Source organism: Chamaea fasciata, unplaced genomic scaffold (genome assembly GCF_029207755.1).
Source record: "Chamaea fasciata isolate MVZ Bird 193981 ecotype frontalis unplaced genomic scaffold, bChaFas1.0.hap1 SCAF_3, whole genome shotgun sequence".
NCBI lineage: Eukaryota > Metazoa > Chordata > Aves > Passeriformes > Sylviidae > Chamaea > Chamaea fasciata.
Genome location: NW_027094088.1, coordinates 9,390,539 through 9,414,118, shown reverse-complemented (window position 1 = coordinate 9,414,118; position 23,580 = coordinate 9,390,539).

The window sequence follows — 23,580 nt, the reverse complement described above, 5'->3', positions numbered from 1 at the left end:
GAGATCAGATTTCTTGGCTGTGTTGACACTTTAAAGAAATATGTTTATTTAAGGGATAGAAATTCTATATACTGGAATACTACTGTGATAAATTGCATTCTAGTTAGGCTATCTCTGATGTTCTAATTTTATCAACCAACAATGGACTGTGTATTGCATGAAAGTCAGCTTAAAAAAAGGTAAAAAATAATGCTAAGAGCAAAAATCTTCCTTAACCTTTCTGTACTACTTCACTGGGTCTGGTGCTGAACAGTGTTTGGAGTCTGCAAACATTTAATTGTATTTGTTAGCACCTTTTCATTGGGTTGCAAGGAATGTTCAGGTGTAGATGTACTGGAGACAGCACAAAGAAATTTATCTGCTTGTAATTTCCGTGAGGATGAGAAGCAGGGGACGCTGAGTTTCATGCAAACCTGGAAACAGGGACGTTTACAAGTCTCCAGACTTCCATGTCTGACAACTTCCCTAAATTTAGATGTTACGGCTGTTTTTGTGACCTGAAAAGTCTCCTGCACAAGTGTAGATCCCTAAAAAGGGCTACCTGGAAAGCACTGTGATAAATATGTCTAGTTCCTTCCAAAGCTGTGAGGAAGTGATTTTTAACATATTTCACCAAAAAAATGCTGCTTGTTCTCAGCTTTGCAGATGGTTTCCCAGGTTGACTTGTTAGAATGATAAGGAAGGACAAAAGCTCATTTGGCAGAACAGGAACTCCGTCGTTACTCATGTTGAGAGCATCTGTCTTGCTCATGTACTGTGTGTTTGGGGCTGAATAGGCTGTGGAGAGTTTCTTCTGGTTTCACTTATGGGGGACATTCTTGGGGGATGATGAGGTGTCTACAGCTCCACTTGTCAGTTCTGAATCACACAGACACGCTGGCTGCCCTTACAACTGCTGCAGGACAAACCCAGAAGTCTTGAAGGATGAAGTGTGAGGACCCCAGTAATTTTAATGTGACCACAAGCAGCTTCAATGGAGAACAAGTACAAAGCTTCACTTTAAGTGGAACCCCTCCAATGTTTATTCATTTATGTATTTATAGAGGTGTATCATGGCTTGTGCTGAAGTTGTCACAATTTGATAAATCGGTGTGGAATTCTGCAGCAAATAACAAATAACTTGCTAATTGAGGCCATACTTTTGTCAATGGTCTCAACTGGTTGAAGACTGTGTCATGCATTTGCTTTCACTCTCTAATCTTTGAGAATGCTTTTTGTAGAAATATGATAGTCAGGTATCAAGATCTCTTCAAAATCAGTATCAAGGATGCTGGAGGTTTTGAGACAACTGCTATCAATTGTCACTGTTGACAAACAAGGGGAGGAATTTAAAAATAAAGTACTTGGCACAACTTCCACTTTAGTTCTGTGGAGTTGGTTAAAAATGCTGTCTTTGATGTAAATCAAATGGAGCAATATTCGCAGTCTGCACAACAAAACCAAAATGGGTCTGCAAAGCTAAGGCACCACATTTGTTTACTCTTACTCCTGTTTCTAAATTCTCTGTAGTTCAGACATTTCCAGTATATTTTCAGTGTTCCAGTATTGCTGGGTTAGTGGTGTGTTCCTGTGGAGTAGATGGAAGTGATACAATGTAGTTTGCAAAGATATGTGCTTCAAGAAATACAAACACAAAACCAAATAAAAGGGTTGGGTGAAAAGGTGCAGCCATTCACTGCTTGGCATTGAAATTCTGCATTTCTGCTCAAAGAGATGCATTTCCATTTTGTGGTTTCAAGCACCTACTTGATTTTTCTAGATTCAGTATTTGTGCACATTCCTGAGGTTCAGCCTGGTGAATTCTGACTCCCATTTTGAGGCAAAAATGGCCAATTGCATTGTGGGAAAGCAGGGATCTCTTCAAAGCTATACAAATTAATTCCTTTCATTAAAGGAACAGAGGGAGAAAATGCGAAAATCAAATAAATTCAAATATGTTTAAAAGGACTGATAATAGGCTAAAGGAATTACATGAAAGAGGCAGGAGGAACTTCAGAAGTACATAAGACACTGTTAGCTTTTCCTTTCAGCTTCCAGCCTCCGCAGTGATGCTGCAGAGGGTGTTGCAGGAGTGTCTTCAATCTGTGGCAGCCAAAAGGGCTGGAAGATGCACCAGCAGCCTCCCCTCTGCCTCTGGCAACAGGCATTGAATCTGCGTGGCCCTGGCCAGAAAGTTCAGGTGGGATCAGTGAATTCCTGCACAGCTTGTGCAGTGGGAGGTGCTCCCTCGGGATTCCAGAGGAGCAGGAGCTCATTTCTCTGCAGATCCCAAATGGATATTTTTCATGGCGTCCATGTGTTCTAGACCCTGTGATGGGCTGGAAGATGAGCTGAGTTGTAGATGTGCTTGTGAGGATCTGTCTGTGCCATCCTTTTTCTTGACAAGTTTATGGATCCCAAAACATGGTGGAAGACGTACCCATAGAGAAGGGATTTTATTTTTATTCACAGCACAGGTAGAAAAGGGCTCTACTTGTAGTTCTCCTCTGCACATGTAAGGAACAAGTCCTGGGTTTGATTTCATCCAGATTTAGCCTTAAAACAAGAAAAGCTAAATGTGCAAGATGGAAGAAATTCAGGATACTGAATGTGTTCAGCAAAAAAAATTCCTCTGAGTCAAATGTATTGCTGAATACCACTTTAAGTAGCCTTGCTGTCTCCTTCCATCTTTTTTTACTGTCAAGAATAGGATAAGAAATTGGAAAAGAGACAAAGTTGTTAGAAAAAAAAAAAGACAAAAGAAGGTGTTGATTTTAGGAACTTTGATTTACTCAATTCTGCTTAAAAACATTAAGCTTTTGCTGTACAAGTATCCTTTGAAAAAAGGATGTCTGTCTTTCAAAATCTTGAATGGGAAACATTCAGGTTTGTGTCAGGCAGAGCTTACAGATTTTTTTTAGATGCAAGTTTAAAAACAGACGCCTTTTTAAAAAGAGATTTTGGGTTTTTTTCTTTGTAACTTGACAGGATGGTTTGTTCATGTCAATAGTCTTTTGATCACTCAAAAGACATTGAAATAAAAAATGTCAATGCTTCTATTCTTTTCATCCAGCTCCCTTAAGTTTTGTTGCAAAAGGAATATATCAGGTTATTATAATTTTTCAACTTGACTTTATGGGTGTAACCTAGAGCCACATTTTTGGTTCTAACCCTGAGGGCTTTGAAGGCTGGAGCCACATTTGTGGGTCCACCCCAAGGCACTTTGAAGCCATTTCTGCACATTAATAGTGCCATATTTTTTCCCAGCAGGAGAATAATTTCCTAATTAATTTGTACTTCTGACCACTCTTCAGTCTAGTTATAAAAGTACTACAATGGGGTTTAGCTTTTTGTTTTTAAATGCCAGTAAACCTTGAATTAGAAATATAAAGCTGTGAATATGACAGGTTATTCTCTCCTGAATATTTGATCACAAAAACTGTAGGGAATATTTTCCATAGAATTAAAATTTAGCAGAAAAAGAAAGTATGTAATTAAAACCAAATTCTGGTATTTGTACAGAGTCTGGATTTTTATATATGTGTATAGGTAATAGTGATTCTAAATTTATTTTAATGGATTATTGTTTTGCATGGATGATAAGCTACACTTGACAGCAACCATTTTCTGGGATTTGTTTTGTATCTCATGCAATGGTTAAAAGCAGCTTAAGCCTCCAATCCAGGTGAATCAGGTGTAGGCCCTCAAGATGGAAGATTTCTGTCAGGAGTGGTGAATCGGGATTTGTGGTGTGCCCCTTGCGTGTTTCAGGAATAAACCTCCGGAAGCACAGCTTGAAATCCCCACTGAAGCTGGTGGGAGTTTTGTGCCTGACTTCAGTGGGTTTAGAATTTCACCGTAAGGATTTTTAGGTGCTTTTTAAAAATGAAAAGGTTACCTGTTTAATACTGACCCAAATCATTCACTGCACAACTTTGGTCCCGCTCAAATTCCCACTCGCAAGCCCATAAACAGAAAGAAGGGTAGGAAAGTAAAACTCTGGATTTCAAGTGAGAAAGCCACTTGAGATCTCTCCACATCACACTCTGGCTGGTTATTCCGGGTAGCAGAAGTGGCTGAGCCGGAGCTGTTATGATCCACAGCACTTTGTGAGGAGTGGGGAAGCAGAGACAGAAACTGGTGCACTTAGAAAATGCCTTGAGAAGGTTCGTGACACAAGTGGCTGCAGCTCCCCAGAGGAAATGGCACCACAGCACACTCAGCACTGCTGGGCCCTTTGAAAGGAGAGTTAAAAAAATCCACTGTGGGATGCAGTGAAGGCACTGATTCTGCCAGGGAGAAAGAAATCCCAGGATTTCATCAAATTCCTTCTACAATCTACACCCAAACGGATGGCACCGAGTCTCTTCTTTGGGTTTTGAGCTTTTATTTCTGGAAAACAAGAAAACAGAAAGAAATACATGAAGATCTAGAATTGCAGAACAGGGAAATGAAATCAGTTTGTCACAGGAGATTTTTTTTTTTTTATTGACATCTTTAGTTTGTTTTGATGTCTGTAATTAAATCACTAATTATGTGTTTCTGTTGCAGTGGTCATGCTTTTATTACATAATTGCTACAAGTTTTTCTCTCCCCACTAACAATATTTGTTTAACCTTAGTGCATGCTAGTTACATCCTTCAGGATGGAAAAGCTTAGAAACAGTTATTGATTGTTACAATTAACTAAATCAGAGGGGCTCAAAGTTCTTTGCCATAAATTAAATATGTTTTGTGGCACAGGATCAGAGATAATTAAAGGATGAAGCAATTGCAGTCATTAAACAATAAATATTATTTTGATGCCAATTGAAGAAAATAAAACAGCAACAAAAAAAGGGCAGGAAAACGGAGGGATTTTAAAAGGAGGGGAGAAGAGTTTAGCCTAGGGTAAAAACATAATTTAAAAAAATAATTTGTACTGTGATCCTTTGAGTTTCCTTCTGTGTTGTCTCAAAAACCATCTGTTTAGGTGAGATGCAATTCAGTCACCTTCTCTTTTTTTTCCCCCTTTTTGAGTTTAGGCATAATTTTTGTCAGTATATTTCAATGTATTCATTAATTTTTCTCATTTGTTTATTTTATGCAAACCATGAGAGACATTTTTTCCTCAGTGAAGATTGCCTCTTTATTTTATTTTGAAATATTTGTATATTTATTTCATTAAATGAGATAATGCTTTTTCTTATTAACATAATTTCCAGTACATTAAACATATTTCTCCACAGACAGAAGAGAGGAATCAGATTAAATGACAGTTAAATCACTTGCAGCAATTTCAACTGTTAAAAGAAATAAGTGTCTCTGTTTTCTTTGTGATCACGAGATGTGCTGTAAAGGGAAATAAAATACTAAAGAAAGGAGGGAAAACATAAAGAAATAATGACTGACTTATTGCAGTAATACCACAGAGAGAAGAAAAACTCACTACAAATAAAAGGAAAAATAATATAGTGGTTTTGAAAGTTACCAAAATTCATTTCTTATTGATGAGATCAGTGCGAGCCTTATACTGAACAAAGTGAGGAGGGAGAAAAATAGCAAAGCACACCCCAAAGCTAGACAATGCCATAAACTGTGGGCAATGAAAGAAGGAATAAATACTGTGCTTTTGGAGGGCTGTTACTCTAAATGCCTCTAATTTTTAAATAATTTATATTTTATCACATTTAGGGAGGAGAGGGAAGAAGCAATTATCTTTTGGTGAGCCAAGCATGCCCCTCTGCTGCTGTGTTCAGTGCTCTCCAAATGTCCAGGTGTCCCTCCTGCAGCTCTGTCCCCTTTTCTTGGGCGAATGTGGGGCTGCAGGAAGGAGAAAAGCATCTTTTATTAGCTCTTTTAATAAGATCTTCCAGAATGATTATAATTTTATTTTTTGTCCTAATTCTATTTTTACTACTATTTTAATTTCCAGAGCCTGAACCAGCTGCTTTGAAGAGATCTTGGGACTGAAGGACTGGGCTGAGGCATTTCTAAGGTAATGCTGACATTATTGTTTTGCCCCCAGTCAAGATTTCCTCTGTTTGTGCTCTTTGCTGTAAATCAGTTATTTTTCACCAATTTTATGTGCCTGATTTTTTAGTCCTGAGTAAGGACAAGTTGAATAGTTGCCATTTTCCTTCTTTTTCTCAATTTCCCATCAGTACACTCTACAGCTTCACTTATTTCACCTTCAATTCAAGCTCAAATCAAAGATGGGATTCTTGAGAAGAGGGACCTGTTCTAACCCTTTGCTCTATCTCAGAGTTAACTAAATTGTTAGTTAGCTATTGTAATTTTTCAAGAATTTAAATGAAAGTGTTTTTGCTATTAAATGCTTGATAAGGAAAAGTGATGCCATGGGGTACAGCATCCTCCCTTATGTGACATGGTGTAGGGAAAGAAGAGGAAAATGTCACCTTGTAGGGCTTTTAAGGAATTGTTTCCTGGGGCTGGAGAGCAGCTCTGCCTTCCTGCTTGTGCTCATCTGCTGAAGCTGAGCAGGGGACACTGCAGGCTCATCACCAAAGACTTTGCGCTCTGGGGTTGCTGCCCCTTGGATCCCCTTTGGAAGCTGTGTTTGCTGTGCCAAGGGGACTGGTCAGGCAACGGAGGTGGTAATGGAATTTAGCAGTTGAGGAGACTCTGAGAAATCACAAAGCATGTGAAACATAATTAAATAGACCAGGAGCATCTGCCACCATCCTCTGCAGACGTCCTGCCAAGCAGAGTCACATCTCTGCCCCTGGAGGGGCACCAGCCCAGCCAAGCTTCTGGTGGGCACAGGCCAAGGGTGACTCCAGGTTCTGCCACAGGATCCCTGCCTAAGGAAGCTCTGCACGACAGAGAGGGCTTGGTAAGTGGAACTCAGTGCACTTCTAATGGGGGTGCTCGCACCTACAACCTTCATTACCGTATTTTCAGGGAGCATAATGATCATTAATGTGTTTATTGTGCCCCTGTGAGTTGGGGCAGGGACATTATCGTTTTTCACACACATGGAATTGAAATGTAGGCAGCACAAGTACTGAGCTCCAGCTCGTGTGGGACGGCTGCCAGAGACCTGGTCCTGTTTTGTGGCTTTTCCTGCAGGATCCTGAGCTGTCTTCTTGGCTTTAGGTCCTTGTTCAAGGTGTCTAAATAGGAGATGAGTTGTGCTGGGATTCCTTTGCAGTCAATAAAGGGAGACAGGGATCTCCCAAGGAAAATTCTGACCTCCCAAAGGGTTTTGGAGGGTGTCTACAAAACCTGCCTGTTCTCATTAAAATGCGTTAGGGAGACTTTTGGATCTCTCTGCTCTGGTCACTCACTAAGGACAAGATTTGATTCAAAAACACCATGAAACAGAACATTTCCCTTTTTGCCTCTGCTCAAGACCCCCAGCACAGCTGTAATTAACTTTAGAAGATGATCCATCGTGTTTACAAAGTGTGATTGTGGCTTAGAATGACAGGAGGGGCAGAAACAAGCAAATTAAAAGACGCCTTGGTGAGATGTGAGGTTCAGTGAACAGATGTCCTGCACTGGGTTTTGTTGCAATCCAGTCACTCTCTAAATACATATGAAGTTCTCATCACTGTGAACAATTGTCCTTTTTGGTCTCAGAAGTGGACAGGCAAGATGACCCAAACCTTCACTGTGTCCATTTCAGACTTCTCATTTTTAAAAGTGTGAATAAAGGCTTAGTTGAGTGTTTTTTAAATTGATTTTAAATCAGGTAGATAATGATAAGAATCTCTTTCAGAATTTACCAAGCTTTTATTTTGCATATTCCATACCGAGGCTGTTTCTTTTCTTGTGACATCGCAAAAAATGAAATTAGTTTTTGACTGGGAGGGGATGATGCTGAAGGTGTTCTCAGAATAATGTGATTTAGCTTTTGGGAAATATTAAAGCATGACTACATTGGACCTTTTTATGTTAGACAACAGCAGTTTTTCCATTCCGCACTAAATACTCCTTTCAGATTTCTCATCTGGCATGATATTGCCTATTTCATGCCTCTGACAAAGTGGCTGAAACAAGCTCTTTCCCCAAACTCGTGATATTTGTGCATAAAGGATTATTACCTGTGGTATTTTTTAAGCAATGAATAAATTACAGCATTGTTTGGGCAGATGCAGACAAGGTGTTGGGTTTCTTGTCTGATGCCACAGCAAAGGTTTGTGTCAGAGTTCAGAGGGGATTCAAGAGCATTTTGCTTGGATGAGTAGGTTTAGGATCTAAAGTAGTCTTGAATATACACTGGAATATTTTCTTATTCTATTTTTCATATAGTATTTGGATGTGTGACCTATTCCATTGTCACATGGCAATATTTTGAAATAAGTGATCAAATTCTCTTATTTAGAGAGTACTAAAATTCATCAGTATCTTGCTGTTGTGTGGATGTGTGTGGTGGCACTGCCATTCCCCATTCCTGGGTTTTGGCAATGATGCACCTGCCTTTCCTGGAGAAAGGAGAGCACACCGGGTTCATGGGAATACTTCAGTGCAGAAGGGTGACTTGGGAATCGTGCTTCTCTTGGCAGCATTGGAGGAAACTGAGTGAGACTTCACTCTTGGGTTTGGTGGTTAGTTCTTTGTTTTTGTTTGATACAATAGGAATGGCAAAATGAGACAGAAAAAAGTAAGGTTGATGGCTCTTCAGAGAAGACCTTAGACAACAGAATCTCTCCACTCCAGTGACTCTGGTACATGTCGAACTTGATTATTCCTGTCCTGTTGAAATATGAGGCAGCTGGACAATATCTTGACTGAAATACATTGGACGAATATGGAAATGCAAAGTACAACTTTTGTGAAAATCAAAATCTCTATTCCCTTTATCTATATCTACACTTGTTGATTCTTGTGACTGTGATGCAATTGATTATCTCTAAAAATGATTCTCCCTGAGGTGTGGGGACTGTGCCTTTCCCTAATGGATGAGCAGAGCTGTCACCTCCTCCCAGACTTGAGGCAGATCAAGGTTAAAATTTTAAACTTTTGTTTTGTTTGGTGTTTTGTTTTGTTGTTTTGTTTTTGTTTTTTTTCTTTTCTTTTTCTGTGACTGTCAGTTCCATTTTATTTTCCAAAATAAAATTCCAGGGCAATGCTGTAGCCACGTCTGGAGGCATTCAGCTACTCCATTCCTGAGTGCACTTCACACCCAGCCCAGCTTTCTGAGGATGTGAGGTTCAGCCTCTGGTCTGTTCCTCTTCTCCCTGCAGTGACTTTGGCATTTCTAAACCGTTTTGCAGAGCAGAGAAACGTCTCAAAGTTGTTATGTTTTATGAGTTGCATAATTACCGATGTCTGGGTAAGGGATGGGGATACCTCAGTGAGGAAGAGATGGACAGGGCTCATTTGATGCCATTTCTCTCTGTTGGCAGCAGCAATGAGATAAACCACAGCATTCACTGCTGTCCTTTGCACAATGAGGGCATGAGGTGGTGTGGCAGAACAAAAAGTGATCACGGCAAACCAAGTTTCAGTAGTTCTCTTATTTTGTGCAACAGATCATTTTTTCTTTTATGGGGATTCAAATGGAAAAAGTGGCTTAGATGGAAAGAAATAGAATCTCTACTTAATGTTTCTCTTGTTTCTCTTGTTTCTCTTCTAATTTCTACTTTCCAGCAAATGGGAACATAATAAAATTGTGTTTCTTGAAAAAATGTTGGTTAAATTTAGCTTTGCTTTCTGCTTAAAAAGGGGAGGGGGGGAGTGATAATAAATGTCACTTGAAAATAGAAGTGTCCTTGGTTTCCTGTTTTCAGTAGGCATAAGATAATTCATTTGTTCTACTTGTTGTTTGTCAATTGATGCCTCCCTTCCAAAACTGTCTGTGGGCCGCCTAAGCCAGAGTTTCCTACAGTTATTTTTGCACTATTGTTAAACAGAACCATGCAGCATGTTGCTTTTTCAATTTACTGCGTGGGATCTGCACATAGTTTTCCATTGTGGCATATTTGTGTGTTTGTCACTTTTATTGTTTATATGCCAGCATATGGCCAGAAAAAAACAAACTTCTTTCCTCAGTTTTCTTCTTTTGTATTGTTTAGTCCACAGTGCCTTTACAGCAACAATTTGTAAAAATCAGATTCCTGGAATGTAATTAATTTGCTTGAAAAAAGAAGGAAAACTGGGAGAATACAGCTCAGGGATTAGTGAATGTTTAGAAATGGCTTTATTTTCCTTCCCAGGGCTGCACATAGGGCAAAAAAGCCAATGCCTGTTTTTATTTAAACTTCAGTTTGGTTGTTTAGGCTCATATATCTCACTCTGGCACTTGCACAGACATTAGTGCCTGCATCAAGATCTTCTCTAGAGCAAGCAGAGCTCTTCACGTCGCCAAAATCTGCCAGCATGGATATCAGTGCCTGACAAGGACCAGATGTTTGCATTTGTGGGATATGGAACCCCAAGCTCAGCAGTACCAGCACCACATGTTGTCCAACTACTGCTTTATTGCAGTTGATCTAAAATTGACCCAGGATATATGGGGTTTGGTTGGTTGGTTTTTTTCAAGAGTACTGACAGTGTAGTTATTGTTTGGTTCAATTCTGAGGTTGTAGAAAAGACCATTTTTTTTCTCAATTTCTGTGTGGCATCAGTGCTTACATGACACTCTGATAAAGAATTTCCCTGGTTTATCTACTACTAAAAATCAGTCCAAACTAGGCGATATCCATGAAGTGATCAGCTCTGTCGTTCCCATACGTTATTGGCATCCAGTGGCACAGGATTTGGCTGTAATCTGAGGCAAGGATGTTGTTAGCATGGCTCCTGTAAAGCAAGGAGTTAAACTTTAAAGCAAAATAATCATTCACTTGCAAAACTCTGCTTTCTTATCAGTGCACTTCCAATGTACCGCATATTTTTAGCAGTAACCAAAGACCAGTAACCAGTTTGAAATCCCATACAACAGATGGATCATGATAAATCCACAATATTGGCTTCTCCTGGATTTTCCATTTGTTGGAAGCTGTCGCACACCACACAACCCACCACGTAAAAGCCTGCTGGAAACAAAATACTAATTTTCTGTAGTTTCTTTGGTTAGTGAAGTATTTTCAAGAATACCAACAGTGATTTGAGGTAAGGAATCCCTGCAGCAATTAGGATTCATTTACTGCTGGAGCATTTTATTAATTACACGTTTGTAACCACATGGATGGTCACAAAACCATTCGCACATGTCTGAATTTCGAGATTTGTAGACAGAAGATTTAACGTAAACATGGAAATGTTAAACTACTCATCTGTAGCCTGCAAAGGAGATAACAAGAAGGATTCTGTTCTCGGTGTGATTTGTGAACAATGCTAAGTAAATATTCATCATTAATATATAATAACTGTTGCTTTTGGCAGTTCACTTTTCATTTAATTTGATAATGTGTCCAGTAAATGAAGTGGTACAGGCTGCAGTGTTTTACCATCACAATTGCATATTTTCAATCATTGTTAAATGAAGGCAGCTCAAGGCAAAGCTTTAACCCCCACTAGTTTTGTGTGTGATAAAAAGAGAAGGCGCTATCAATCTTTATTGTCTGTCTCGCTTACTGTAATTGCATTCAATAGTCCACTGATTCTGTTGTCTGTGCTAATGTCAGGAACAGGGAAGAGCCAGATGCTCAGACTTGATCAGATGCATCCAGTGGCCACTTTGATAAGTTGGCAGCGAGGCTCCAGCTTCGATGATAAATTGTGAGTGCTGCAGATTATGAGCAGCTGAACACCGGGAGTGTGTGGGGAAACTTCTTACCTGTTTGAAATCTGGCATCCCAGTGCCAGCCAAAGGCCAGCCCAGGGGTTATTCCAATGCCTCTCATGCTGGGAAGGTGCCAAGGAGTTGTATTCTCATGGACAGCAACAGAACAAAAAACCCAAACAGCCTCAGGGTGATTTGAGCACGACATTGAATAGTCCCAACACTGTAAAAGGTGTTTCAAAATAGTCTCCAGTAGTTATGGTTATCTGATTCAACAGGAGAGCTTTCAAATTATGGTATTCCATGCTTTAATCCATTTTAAAAGTTGTGCTTTCTTGGCACCTTTTTTTCCCCCCTCTAATTTGAAGTAGTACCTGGAATGTTTTGCAGAGTAACAAACAATACTTTTGTATTATTACAAACAATAATACTTTAGTGCAGTATTAGCAGTGATCTATCTTTGTGAGGAAAAAGCTCCAGTGTACACAAGGAGACTATGGAATAAGTTGCTTTCTACAGGTTCTTTGCACCTTTGATGTTCCTCACAGGTTAATTATTTAAACTCTTCAGTCAGTGTCATCCCTCAAGACAAGTAGTTGTTAAAGGAGATCTCAAAAGGCTCAGAAGTCTCACCTTCACCCAGTTGGTATCATTTGTGCAGAAATTGCTCCTATTTTTCCCTCAGGATTGATGTAGAAGGTGTTATCCTTACTGTGGGTGGTGCTTACAAGTTTGTCTAGTGTGGTATCACTTGTGGCTGTCAATTACAGATTTTGTGTGCAGCAGGCCTAGGTTTTGTTTGGTACAATTTGATCTTTTATGGGTCCTCAAGGAGAGGAGAGGACAATCCTTTCACGATCACTTCTCTTGGATTCTTTAGGCAGCTCTTTTGACTGCTGCAGGTGTATAGGTGCATCAGCCCTGTGCAGTGTGGCCACATGATAAATAACCTCTGCTAAGGCTCTGATGTGGACATAAAAGAATCATGATTTGAGGAAGTTTGAAAAACTAAAATTAGTTCCTTAAATTCAACAGCACCTACTGTTTCCTTTTTATTTTTTTCCCCATTGCATTTTGTTCAAATTAATTAAAGTGCACAGATGTTCAATTAATGCCTAAAAAAATCCATGGCCACAGCTGTGAAGCAATGTTATTGAGATTTAACATATCTAATAATGTTTCTCTCTTTGAAGAAATTCTATTAATGACTCTCTGCTAAATAACTTTGCATTGATAAATTAAAGGAAATGTGGAGTAAACTAGAAGGAGATGTCAGCTGTCTGCTCTGCTTATTTATGAGAATAACAGAGAAGCCCAAAATAAAAGATCTGCTTTCCATTTTCGTATACTAACATGTGGAAGAACCCTGGTTTCTAGGCAAAATGCATTGATTTAGCTGGAAATTATTGATACCTCTCTTGCAATTCAGGGAGAGGTAGCTTGAAAAAGCTGTCCTGGAAAAGCCATCTGCTAACACTAAGCATATAGGGACTGTGAATTCCTTCAGTGATGCTTTGTTACACGGAATAACAGCAGAGTCTTGCATGTGAGCCGTGGTAACTGTTAATGCCACGGGGGTTTTAATTCACATTGTTAAATTCTGGTATAAAGCAAAAGAGCTCAAGATAATGCAGGAGATGTGGTGATAACAGCAGAGGTGCTGCTGAACCAGGAGCTGTTTGAGGAGTGGTTGTGCTGCTCAGGGAAGGGTCTCAGATACAGAGCGGTGAAGTTAAGTTGGATGTGAGGACCCACAAATATCTGTGTGTACTGTGGGGTGTCCCCAGTTTCTGAGCAGAACTGACTGAGCCACATGAATTTATCTAGTGTGAAGAGTAAAATACAGAAGATGAGTTCAATACTTCTTTGAATTGTCAGTTTCTCTGCTAGGCCAGCTGGTGTCCAATGGAGGGCAAGATTTCACCCTCCCAGTAAAGACACCAGTAATCCTCCTTTTCACTTCAGCACAGAGGATTTTGCCCTTGAGTTATTTTGTTGGTAGCATTTCTCTTTCTAAGCATCAGTTAATAGCCCAGAAGAGACTGAAGCTACGAGTCAAGTCCTGTGCTCAAGGATGTCACATCCTGTGCTTCAAACACCTGGGCAGTTGCTCAGTTTGTGTCTTCTGTACATTTATCAAGACATTTTCTGACAAAGAAAATTACCACTAAGATCATGTTCAGTAAAGTGAAATTGGGTTACATGCTGATGTTTCCTGTGTTAGGCCAGAGTTCCAGCTCCTAAATTAGAGCAGCTCCACTGGAAGTAGAAAAGATCATTTATACAACTGTCCCCTTGATTGTTTTGGCTCCAAACATCTAGAGAACTGCTTAGTGATACTGCACAGGATTGTTTTTATTCTTACCTACTTGCCATTAAATCAAAACTAAGTAATTTTTACAGGCTAGTTAGTTGTAAAGGAATACCCTTTAAAATTCCCTCAGGAGTTCTCTCCAGGTTTGACAAGTTGTTTTGTACTTGAGGTGGAGCTGTGTCATTTGTAGTGTATTCATATAAGCACCCATTGCTTGTGCATTCAGGAGTGGGGAGTTTCTTGATTTTCAGCTCTCAGGTAACCTTAGAAGTAATAATCATACCTGTCTCTTAGAAGTGGCATGGTTTCACTGGATAATTTTGGAAATAATTTGATTTGCAGATGGTCTGCTAGACATAAGTTCAGTGCTCTAGGACTTGCTTTCTGAAAGCTTTACCAGAACAGTAGATAAGAGATAGGACCTGGTTTTTGTCTGGGGCCAAAAATGGCATTTTGTGCGTGAAAAATATTGTCTGTATGTTTTTGCAGCTGCAAATAATTGGGAATAAACGTAATGGCTGGAGCCATTGCTTCATTTGTGTTTGCAGCTGATTGCCGCCCAGTCTCACTACTCTAAACAGATCCCTGATGCTGCTGTCAAGAGAAGTTATTCATTCCCAGTCAAGCAGATCAGGATCTGCACATCCACCTCCTGGATGGGGGTCTCAGCTGGGACAAAAAGGGGACAGCTGAGAGCACATGGAAAGCAAAAATCTGTGTCCAGTATCTTCCTTAAAGAGTGGGGGAAGAATCAGGTTTAGAAATATTCTGATGGTCTTCTCCAATGGTGCAGCATTCAGAATTACTGTGCCTAGAAACTGTTGGCTGTAAAGGAGAAAGTTCTCCGCTTTAACTCAAAAACCTTCATTTCACAATCAAGCGTCTAAAATTAAAAATTTTTAAGATAAATTGTCTAAAATTAAGGAATGGAGCCAATTTTCTTTTAAAAGATAAAGTCAAGTCCCTGAACTTGCCAATAGATGAGTATGTGAGATTGAAGTTTGTAGTTAGGACCAGTTTGCGGAAGCAGAGAAGAATTTCTGAAACATCTCAGAAGCATTAAATTTGAATTTCATCCTGAAAACGTTTTGGCATGAAATTTCTCTCACTTTGTGGTATACTATGCAAGGTAAACTTCTCTTAGCTGTGGGACAGGAGCCAGAGTCCACAGCCTTTGGAAGTCACCAGCAGCTTTGCAGTTGAATCAGCAGATCTGGGATCATATTTAATGAACTTGTAGTATTTTAAAAATAAAAATCTTCTTTTTTCTCTTTTGCTTTTAAAGCAAGTTCAGAGCAGTGGGGTCAAATTGAGTTCTGTTATGGGAACTCAGTGCTCTGATTTCTCACTTCGTGCAGTAATTCCCTCTTGTGTTAAGTTGAACATTGTCACTGGACATTGTGCTCTTGATGAGCTGAAAATCTTCACCTTTGGAAGGAGACCAGTGACTGTGCAAAATGAAAGTTGTTAGAGGCAGGCTTTAAACTTTTCCCTTTTTACTTCTCATACGGGTTTTATTAGTAGTGATCTGGGCAGATTTGAACAAAACCCTGCTGATGCTTTTTGTGCATTTTCCTGTGTTTGTAGAATTGGTTTGAGTTATGTTACAGAGTCTGGAGTGTAAAGTTCCCTGGCTGTAGTGGGTTTCTGTGTTATATTTTAAAGTACCTCCATGCTGAGATATCCAGTAATGTGCTTTTTCAATAGGAGTTTGGGGAGAAAGCTCAGCATTTTGAACACGTGCTGTAAATTCTTAATTTGGCTTGCTCTGGAATTTTCAAGGAGTATTTGTGGTTTCCTGTGAGTGTTGTCAGCACGTTGTTGTGGGGGCGATTCAGTGTATGTGTGGTGGCTGTGAACAGGTCCGTGAAAAGCAGCCACAGAAACTTCCAGGGGCATTTGTGTGGTGAAGTCTAACACCATCACTGGGTACCTACACAGATGTTAAATGGCTGTCACCAAAAAAAAAAAAAAAAAAAAAAAAAAAAAAAAAAAAAAAAATCAGAAACGTTCAGGTGTTGAAAATTATTCAAATATGTAAATATTCAGATGTTTCATATAAAAATAAGAAGATGCCACCTTGTGGTAAGAAAGATACTTTAGTATATCCATGAACTCTTTGGGTGAGCACGGTACACATCCGAAAGCTGGCAAGGATTTTTAAGTTCCTTTTTAAGCAATTATTTAACAAATAAAATTAAATTTTGGGTCAAGAAATACATGGCCAAACTTCCCCTTTCCCATGTGTTTTCCTCCTCCTCATGTACTCAGGGTCTTCACGGGAGTGCTGAAGCAAAGGCTGAATATTTCCCAGGTTTCTATTCCTGTGTCTTTTCCGAACTGTTTGCTGTTATCCCAGCAAACTGGGGCTAGGAGGAGGGACCCCCTTTCCCTGGACACAGCTTTGGGGCTGAGCTTTTTTTTTGGTGGTCATTGCTTTGGGGTTAATTGTGTGGCCACGCTGAGGAAGCAAAGTCTTGTCTCTCTTTTATACTCAGCACTTCAAGCAACTGTGATTTTATTTGCAGCCAAACTGGAAAAATATGGAAATATCAAAGTTTTTAAAGATGGATAAGATCTCTAAATTTATCTAACAGGCAGGCAGGGGAAACACCTGGTATTATAATGGATGTCCATTCTTGATAATGGATTATATAAAGTTTGTCTTTGCCTTTGCACTTACTCAAACTCCATTAGCAATCATAAGGTGAATTGTGTAACCTAACAACATCCTCTTTCTCACAAGGATGCTCTTCTTTAAATGCCTGTTTGGATTAAAAAGAACAAAACTAACCCCCCAAACCTCATGCTTTATTTTATTATTCGGTATTCTACTTCTGTGATTTGAATAATCTACTTCATGAGGCACACACCTAGTGAGAGCACAGCACAACTGCTGTCATGTGCATGGCAGCAAACTGCTGTTGTCTGACTGTTTAGGTCTCTTTCTTTTACACATTGATGGGCAGGAAAAAACTACAGGCAAGAGAATAATTGGAAAATGTAACGCTCCCAAATTTTGTGATTGTGCACACACAGGCTCCTTAACAGCAGGGGATGTGCAGACACTTCTCTGCATATCGAGGCTAAATTTATATAATAATAATAATAATAATAATAATAATAATAATAATAATAATAATAATAATAATAATAATAATAATAATAGGGTTAGCAATTTTTCCCCAATTTGAAGAAGTATTGTGCTCGTAATTAAAACATACTTTCTCTTAGCATAATTTATTTCCTTGCATAATGTAATTTGACAGAGCATTATAAATGTATATCTCTATGCTTCATGACCCCATTATGAGGACAATTTCTCCATAGTAATTCATTTGTGTTGTGTTTCTTCTTGCTTTCTGATTACACAATCAGTATTGAATTGTGCAACCAACATCCTGATTAAAATGAGACAAAAACCTATACAGCTCAGCTCCCTGAAAATCTCCCCTTGTTCCCCTAAAGACAATGGCAAAATTCTTATTTGTTGGAGGAGACAAAGTTGTTAAAATGGATTGCAAATGGGAAGAGAAGAAGGTGGAGCTCCAGCTCCCCTTGGGAGGAAGGCAGGGTAGGAAGTATCAGCCCCAGACACAATTTGGAGGAGTATTGCAGGAAAAAAGGAAAACTATTAAAAAGCCAGGATTGACAAGAGGGATTTGGGAGAATGTTTCTCAGGTTTTTTTCCAGATTTTAGGATCACAATAAGGTACATTTGGTTTTTTTCACAGCAACAATTTATTTATTTAGAAAATGACTTCAAAATGAAACAGAAGGTGATTTTTAGGCAGTAGTGATAATTCTTCCAAATGAACAAATATTTTTATTTCTAATTTTGTTTTTAATACTATCCCATCACCAGGCCCAGGAATCTGGTGCTGCTGTGGACTTTGCTTACCCCATTTACAGCTGCTGTGTTTCCACCCAAAATGTGCTTAGGAAATAATACGAGCCAACCTGTTCAGCCACTTGAGAAGGGTTACAAAATCATTAGTTTGGACTAATTTTTGTGCCTAAAATTAAACACACATACTGGCAAATAATAGGATTTTAAAGGCTGAATTGTGCGTATTTTTGTCTGGGGTTCAATTTCCTTTGTTTCTTTTATGCCCTTTTTTCAACTCATTGTAAATAATATATTATTTGATTATTGATTGGCTGGCAGTCAGAAAAGCAAAATTTTGATTAATTTCTTGAGAATGTTAGCAAAATGAATGCCAACTGTATAAGCATATTTGCAGTGCTGTGTTGATCTTGGAAATAATCAACTAAAAATTAGATCTTAGTCCTTGAGACTTGAACATATCCAGAAAAATGGAGAAAGGGAGTTGCAGCTTTTCCCTGTGAACTCTGGCACCTGTATGCATTGATTCATTTGGTCATTTGAGAGTGGCTTTAGATGGAGCATGGGCTGCCCACGAGCAACAACAGCAAATTAGTCACAGGTATTTGAAAATGGGGCTACAAATCTTAGCAGTGGGCCAAGTTCAGCAAAATGCTGATTAATATAAATTATTAATTAAAAAAAAATCATTCAAGCAGAAGTTTGGCTCATGGTCCATACGTTAATTTGGGAGCTGTGAATTCCCAATTTTAATACCCTATGTTTTTCTCATAGCACACAAAGTTTTATGTTATTTCCTCTTGCTTCCTATAGGAATAACACTGTTTACTCCAGTGCTACTACTCGAGATGTCATAACTCCAAGCAGCTGTAGTTAGAACTGGCTGAGAAATGCTGAGAACAGGGAGCATTTCTGACCAATTCTAATTATTGCCCTTAATGCAAAATTATTCTAATTATTGCCCTTCATTGCAAAATTTGAAACAGGATTTCTTTGGAAGGTGTGACCTGCTCTTTGAAAGTAGGGGAAAGTACTTACTTTTAATCACCTTCATCTCAAGAGCTGTAATTGAGGTTATGAAGTTATAGTGGATTAACAGGTTTGTGATTTTTTTTCAATATGGAGAAAAAAATTCAGCAAGTTTCTTATAAAAACTTTACTAAGTGCTCAACCTTTGAACACAAATGCAAAATCAAATGTTTTAAGTTCGGGCTGTAAGCTTCACATTAGAAATTAATCATGAGATGTTTTGGTGATAAAATCTCCCTCATTTGAAAATGTAATTTATTAACCAGCACAATATCTATTTCAGGGCATTATTCAAGCTGCAATAAAGATTTTCATAATATTAGAATAATGTGCTGATATTAAGCCCTGTGTGAAAGGCAAGTGCTTTTCTCTTGGCGCACAATCATCCCTTTGGGATGCAAACCCCAAAACGCCAGGGATGGGAGCTGCTGTTTGCTGGTGGGACAGAGGGATCCAAGGGACTGCTGGAGGGGTGTGCAATCCCAGTCCTTGAGCCGTTCCCACTGGCCTCAGTGCCTTCTGCAGCGGGCGTGCAGGACAGGTGGACACCGACGGCTGAAATCCTTCCCAAAGCATCTCCCGCAGGCACTGCAAGGGCTCTGCTTCCTGTAGGGATCTGCCTGGGTTGAAGGGTCTCAGGGAGGCTTGGAAATCCCATCTCCTGCACTTGCACCTCATTCCTGCCTCTCCTCCCTCCTGCCCAGCTCTGCGCTGCTGTTGGCTCAGAAGACACGGCGCACGTTTGATCCAAAGGGGCTGGAACAGATGGAAGTCTTGGGACTGTACTCTGTTATCTCTTTCTGTGCTTGGTGAAGGAATAGTCAGGAAAATGAGAGCAAAGTATTAGTTCTGGGCAAAAAGAAGATCCTTGCAGTTCCTCTTGCATTTGCATAATTTTCTTTACGTTGTAAAAATAATTTAATGTGACTGCAACGTCTGGTTGTGGGAAGCCTCGTGGAAAGGCAAGAAGTACCTGACAGCACTTGAACTGTGCTATTTTGCCTGTGCTGTAATTATTTTCATTTATGAAATTCTAAATTCGAAATTCTGTTTTAAATATTGAATATTTCTGGTGAACTGACAGCTTGTGCTAGCTTTAGGATATGCCTGCTTGGTAATTATTCATGAGAAGAACAGCTGAAAACAAACTCGTTATACACCTTGGCAAGTCACTGTGATTTGAATTCTGTGAAATTTCCCTATGGCCATGTGACTTTATTCTAAAGTACTCTAACAGTGCAGATGTCCAGAATGCTGTAGTTGTTACAAATGTTATTCCTGTAGTCAAAGTTTGGAATCATTTGGAATCATCAGTGTTTCAGGAGAAGTGGAAGGAAAAAAAAAAATAAAGAAGAAAAAAGAGAAGAGGAGAAAAGACTGATGATAGAGGGTGTGTTTTGAGTGTTTGTCACATACTTCATTATGTGCAGCTCTCATATATTACCAGATATATATCATAGGGGATATATCTCAGTGCATGTTCGAGGCATAGAATGGAATTTACAATGCCTGCAAGAACACCCCGCTGAAATGCACTAAGTGTTTGAAATATCTTGTTTAAGCCATGATACAATAAGCATCAGCACTGACATTTTTGGAAGTTTAAAAGTAAGATAATTTCTGTGTAACGTTGGATGAAGAATCGTAATGCTTCAGATTTAGCTAAAAATAAAACATTTCTCTACTTTCGCCTTTTTCTTTTCTTCTCCATATGGCTCCTGAAGCATTCCTTCATTTAAATAGGTTTTAGAGCTCATCCCTTATAGTTCCTGAAGCATTCATTGCTTTTGAGAAAAGAAAAAAAAAACATTTTAGCATGTGCTATTCTTGTTATTCTAATTAGAAAAAAACAGCTGGTCCTGTGCAGCTCTGACTGGAGTCTTTTTCAACACATTGTTTAGATTTTTTTTTCTCTTTTTCTGTCAAGCCACAGGCTACCACCTCTCCTCATCCCACATGAGCCAGCCCCTAAACACCTGCATGTGCAGCCTGAACCCACACATCTGCCAGGGAACACAAAGAAAATACTTTATTGGTCACAGGACACGTACATCAGATGATACATATTAGGAATATCTATATTCCCAAGGAACTGGAAGTGATACCGAGCTAATGGCCAGTGGCTTCCATTGCCATCCAGAGGTATTTTTAGGTGCCTTTACTTGCATTCCTTCTTGTATATATAAACCAACAGAGCTGCTTTCATTTAAAAAAGAAAAAAAAAAAAGGGTAATCAGCCTTCAGTTAGGATTTTGATATCTGTAAACGTGTGTGCCTACAAATAATCATTGGAGCTGATCAAAGTCCCACTCGCTGTTGCTATGGAAATGAATCCCCATTTTGTTTACGGATGGGTATGCACCACATGACAAGGAATGATGTCAGGTGGAAAGCTGAGATAAATTAAATTTCTGGTCTGAAGTTATTAACATATGTTTTGTGTGAGGGTGTGCATGTGTATTAACTAAGAAAGGGAAGATCCAGAAAATTCTGTTACCTTTAAAATGACAGGCAAACAGCGCCTTCAACATAAATCATGGTGTAATTTCTTCCAGTGGGATGAAAGAGACACAGAGAGGTTGGGGCAAGGAAGTTTCTGTGGCATGTCCAAATCCATGGAGCTGTTCTTTAACAGTCCTACTCATTCTTTAATTTCCTTCTCCATTGTTTCCTCCTGTGTGAGTTCCATTTGTTGGTCAGATTGCACTCACAACTGTCCTGAATTTTGCATCCATGTGTCTTGCCCGAATGGAAAGTCAGAATTTATTTCTAGCTCTGAATAAAAAAAGCCATTACATTTATGTACAAATAAAATTAAATAATTTGTCCATCTGAGGAATAAATTGGATTAATCCTTCTGTAGACTGCATATGGATTAGTTAAGAGACACATCAGAAATGTGAAATAAGAAGCACTTGCCCCATGATAACACCGGATGCAGCAGAGAAGAGGAACTACTGACAAACTCAGCCAAATCTTAAGGGTCCAAGCAGCCCAAAACAATGCCAGATTTTTTCTTTCCAGAGTTTGACTTGTGGAACATATAATATTAGACCAGAAATGCAGAACGTTAGACAAGTACCAGAGACTGCAGCAGTTCTGCTGCTTCACAAAACATCTCTATTAAAAAAATGCCCCGAAGATGCTCTGATATTTCCGTACATTTATATGTTGTTATTTAATACAGGATCAACACTGAATTTGCTACTTTGAAGGCCACAGAGCATTTTTCTGTTTCTTTAGAAACACAATAATCTCTCTAATTCACCTGCCACGTGGTGCTGTACCACCTAGCAATAGGTGTGTAATTGAGGGCAGAATTTGACCCTTTGATTCTGTAAATCACATATGATCATTACAGAAGGGCTCAGATCTTTAGACGTTGTATGATTGCCAGCTCACCAGCCACCCTTCCTTTGTCACATTATTTTTTTAGAGGCTGACACTCTAATGAAAGCAATACAAAAGGCTGCCAGAGCCCAGCTCAGAATGCCCAATTTGCTTTGACTGCCATTTTCCAGAGCAAAAAGTGTCTTCCATTATTTGTATCGATATTCGGGTGAACTTATAACCGCTGATCTTCTGGACAGGGGCTACACCTTTCCACAGCTGTGCACCTTTGTGGTATCATGTAAATAATTAAACAGTAGGAAAATGAATGCAGTGCCGAAGTTGGACTAATTGACTTCCATTGGCTGTGTGGAGCGATAGGATTTAAGCATTACTCAGTTTTCAGCCCATACACTTAAGCAATAAGATTTCAGAAGATTTAGTGTGTGTGTCTTTGTGTGTAAAAGCTGAGCAAACCCCATTTTCCTTGGCCCAGTCTTCCAGAATAATCCCTGGTCCATCCATTTGTACTCATTACCTGGTGTCTGCAGCAAGGAAAGAAAGTCTGCTTTTTGGCACCGTTTTGAAAATCTTGAATTTCTTTCCCTTCTGTCCTCCTCTGCCGCAAACTTTTTCTGTCCTCCTCATCTGAGCTACTTGGGGAGAACGAGCATTAAAGCAAGCTTGTCAAATGTTAACCTGGCAAAGAAAAGGCTTGGAAATGCATTTTGTTCCCTGGAGAGAGGCTGTATTATTCCGAGGTGCCCTCTGCTGTGTCAAGAGCTAAAGATGCTTCACGAACCACACCTTGGCAGAGATGAGTGAGACCCTCCCTTCGAAAGGCTCCGACCTGTTGAGCATCCTTTTCATCATTACAGCATTGGAGCGTCTCGGATTAATCATCTCTTCCCACAAGTAGAATCTCCTTTTGTTAAGACCTTAGGGAAGCTAAACTTTTCAAAATACACGCCGGACGGGACTGAAGGGGTTTTTTTCCTTTCCTTTGGAACCCCATTCACAGGAGCAAACCTCCATGTTCAAACTTAAAAAACAGAGGCAGCAAGGGTTTCAATTCAGAGGAAGAAAGATGCGCTGGGCCTGAGATTCTGTGAAGATCCGGCATTCTCCTGAGCGCTGGAGAAATTTGTGAAACTCATTATCTTCCAGGCCAGCGTTTTAAAGAAATCCCTGGCTATATCAAATTTAGCCTTGGCACAAATGGGTGTAACTAATATTAGAACCCTAAAAAGGATCTCATTAATCATCATTAAAAAACAATGCTTAGATATTATTAGAGGTAGGATTTGGTGTTTTTTTGTGAAGTCAATTGAGGCTTAATTTTCTGTGTGGGTATTACATGCACAGATCTTGAGCCCCAAGGGATTTCTTCTGAGACATGACAGTGAGAACA